The sequence below is a fragment of the Palaemon carinicauda genome, chromosome 35, assembly GCF_036898095.1.
Source record: "Palaemon carinicauda isolate YSFRI2023 chromosome 35, ASM3689809v2, whole genome shotgun sequence".
Taxonomy (NCBI): Eukaryota; Metazoa; Arthropoda; class Malacostraca; order Decapoda; family Palaemonidae; genus Palaemon; species Palaemon carinicauda.
In genome coordinates, this window is record NC_090759.1 from 50,090,902 (window position 1) to 50,094,767 (window position 3,866).

Sequence of the window (3,866 nt, forward strand, 5' to 3'; positions counted from 1 at the left end):
TCCATCTTCCAAAGTCCAACTACTTAATCCTTCCAACTAAGGCAGTACTTTATCCGATGATATAGGCTTGTACTTCTACATCAAAGGATATTTCCTCCTCAAAAAAGAGTTCCTTTTCCTGTCCATCTTCCAAAGTCCAACTACTTGATCCTTCCAACTAAGGCTGTTCCTTTTCCTGTCCATCTTCCAAAGTCTAACTACTTGATCCTTCCAACTAAGGCAGTACTTTATCTGATGATATAGGCTTGTATTCCTACATCAAAGGATATTTCCTCCTCAAATAAGAGTTCCTTTTCCTGTCAATCTTCCATTGTCCAACTACTTGATCCTTCCAACTGAGGCAGTACTTTATCCGATGATATAGGCTTGTACTTCTACATCAAAGGATATTTCCTCCTCAAAAAAGAGTTCCTTTTCCTGTCCATCTTCCAAAGTCTAACTACTTGATCCCTCCAACTAAGGCAGTACTTTATCCGATGATATAGGCTTGTATTCCTACATCAAAGGATATTTCCTCCTCAAAAAAGAGTTCCTTTTCATGTCCATCTTCCAAAGTCCAACTACTTGATCCTTCCAACTAAGGCAGTACTTTATCTGATGATATAGGCTTGTATTCCTACATCAAAGGATATTTCCTTCTCAAAAAAGAGTTCCTTTTCCTGTCCATCTTCCATAGTCCAACTACTTGATCCTTCCAACTGAGGCAGTACTTTATCCGATGATATAGGCTTGTACTTCTACATCAAAGGATATTTCCTCCTCAAAAAAGAGTTCCTTTTCCTGTCCATCTTCCAAAGTCCAACTACTTGATCCTTCCAACTAAGGCAGTACTTTATCTGATGATATAGGCTTGTATTCCTACATCAAAGGATATTTCCTTCTCAAAAAAGAGTTCCTTTTCCTGTCCATCTTCCATAGTCCAACTACTTGATCCTTCCAACTGAGGCAGTACTTTATCCGATGATATAGGCTTGTACTTCTACATCAAAGGATATTTCCTCCTCAAAAAAGAGTTCCTTTTCCTGTCCATCTTCCAAAGTCTAACTACTTGATCCCTCCAACTAAGGCAGTACTTTATCCGATGATATAGGCTTGTATTCCTACATCAAAGGATATTTCCTCCTCAAAAAAGAGTTCCTTTTCATGTCCATCTTCCAAAGTCCAACTACTTGATCCTTCCAACTAAGGCAGTACTTTATCCGATGATATAGGCTTGTATTCCTACATCAAAGGATATTTCCTCCTCAAAAAAGAGTTCCTTTTCCTGTCCATCTTCCAAAGTCCAACTACTTGATCCTTCCAACAAAGGCAGTACTTTATCCGATGATATAGGCTTGTATTTCTACATCAAAGGATATTTCCTCCTCAAAAAAGAGTTCCTTTTCCTGTCCATCTTCCAAAGTCCAACTACTTGATCCTTCCAACTAAGGCAGTTCCTTTTCCTGTCCATCTTCCAAAGTCTAACTACTTGATCCTTCCAACTAAGGCAGTACTTTATCCGATGATATAGGCTTGTATTCCTACATCAAAGGATATTTCCTCCTCAAAAAAGAGTTCCTTTTCCTGTCCATCTTCCAAAGTCCAACTACTTGATCCTTCCAACTAAGGCAGTTCCTTTTCCTGTCCATCTTCCAAAGTCTAACTACTTGATCCTTCCAACAAAGGCAGTACTTTATCCGATGATATAGGCTTGTATTTCTACATCAAAGGATATTTCCTCCTCAAAAAAGAGTTCCTTTTCCTGTCCATCTTCCAAAGTCCAACTACTTGATCCTTCCAACTAAGGCAGTTCCTTTTCCTGTCCATCTTCCAAAGTCTAACTACTTGATCCTTCCAACTAAGGCAGTACTTTATCCGATGATATAGGCTTGTACTTCTACATCAAAGGATATTTCCTCCTCAAAAAAGAGTTCCTTTTCCTGTCCATCTTCCAAAGTCCAACTACTTGATCCTTCCAACTAAGGCAGTTCCTTTTCCTGTCCATCTTCCAAAGTCCAACTACTTGATCCTTCCAACTAAGGCAGTTCCTTTTCCTGTCCATCTTCCAAAGTCCAACTACTTGATCCTTCCAACTAAGGCAGTTCCTTTTCCTGTCCATCTTCCAAAGTCCAACTACTTGATCCTTCCAACTAAGGCAGTTCCTTTTCCTGTCCATCTTCCAAAGTCCAACTACTTGATCCTTCCAACTAAGGCAGTTCCTTTTCCTGTCCATCTTCCAAAGTCCAACTACTTGATCCTTCCAACTAAGGCAGTTCCTTTTCCTGTCCATCTTCCAAAGTCTAACTACTTGATCCTTCCAACTAAGGCAGTACTTTATCCGATGATATAGGCTTGTACTTCTACATCAAAGGATATTTCCTCCTCAAAAAAGAGTTCCTTTTCCTGTCCATCTTCCAAAGTCTAACTACTTGATCCTTCCAACAAAGGCAGTACTTTATCCGATGATATAGGCTTGTACTTCTACATCAAAGGATATTTCCTCCTCAAAAAAGAGTTCCTTTTCCTGTCCATCTTCCAAAGTCCAACTACTTGATCCTTCCAACTGAGGCAGTACTTTATCCGATGATATAGGCTTGTACTTCTACATCAAAGGATATTTCCTTCTCAAAAAAGAGTTCCTTTTCCTGTCCATCTTCCAAAGTCTAACTACTTGATCCTTCCAACTAAGGCAGTACTTTATCCGATGATATAGGCTTTTACTTCTACATCAAAGTATATTTCATCCTCAAAAAAGAGTTCCTTTTCCTGTCCATCTTCCAAAGTCCAACTACTTGATCCTTCCAACTGAGGCAGTACTTTATCCGATGATATAGGCTTTTACTTCTACATCAAAGGATATTTCATCCTCAAAAAAGAGTTCCTTTTCCTGTCCATCTTCCAAAGTCTAACTACTTGATCCTTCCAACTAAGGCAGTACTTAATATGATGATATAGGCTTGTATTCATACATCAAAGGATATTTCCTTCTCAAAAAAGAGTTCCTTTTCCTGTCCATCTTCCATAGTCCAACTACTTGATCCTTCCAACTGAGGCAGTACTTTATCCGATGATATAGGCTTGTACTTCTACATCAAAGGATATTTCCTCCTCAAAAAAGAGTTCCTTTTCCTGTCCATCTTCCAAAGTCCAACTACTTGATCCTTCCAACTAAGGCAGTACTTTATCCGGTGATATAGGCTTGTACTTCTACATCAAAGGATATTTCCTCCTCAAAAAAGAGTTCCTTTTCCTGTCCATCTTCCAAAGTCCAACTACTTGATCCTTCCAACTAAGGCAGTTCCTTTTCCTGTCCATCTTCCAAAGTCTAACTACTTGATCCTTCCAACTAAGGCAGTACTTTATCCGATGATATAGGCTTGTATTCCTACATCAAAGGATATTTCCTCCTCAAAAAAGAGTTCCTTTTCCTGTCCATCTTCCAAAGTCCAACTACTTGATCCTTCCAACTAAGGCAGTTCCTTTTCCTGTCCATCTTCCAAAGTCTAACTACTTGATCCTTCCAACTAAGGCAGTACTTTATCCGATGATATAGGCTTGTACTTCTACATCAAAGGATATTTCCTCCTCAAAAAAGAGTTCCTTTTCCTGTCCATCTTCCAAAGTCCAACTACTTGATCCTTCCAACTGAGGCAGTACTTTATCCGATGATATAGGCTTGTACTTCTACATCAAAGGATATTTCCTTCTCAAAAAAGAGTTCCTTTTCCTGTCCATCTTCCAAAGTCTAACTACTTGATCCTTCCAACTAAGGCAGTACTTTATCCGATGATATAGGCTTGTACTTCTACATCAAAGGATATTTCCTCCTCAAAAAAGAGTTCCTTTTCCTGTCCATCTTCCAAAGTCCAACTACTTGATCCTTCCAA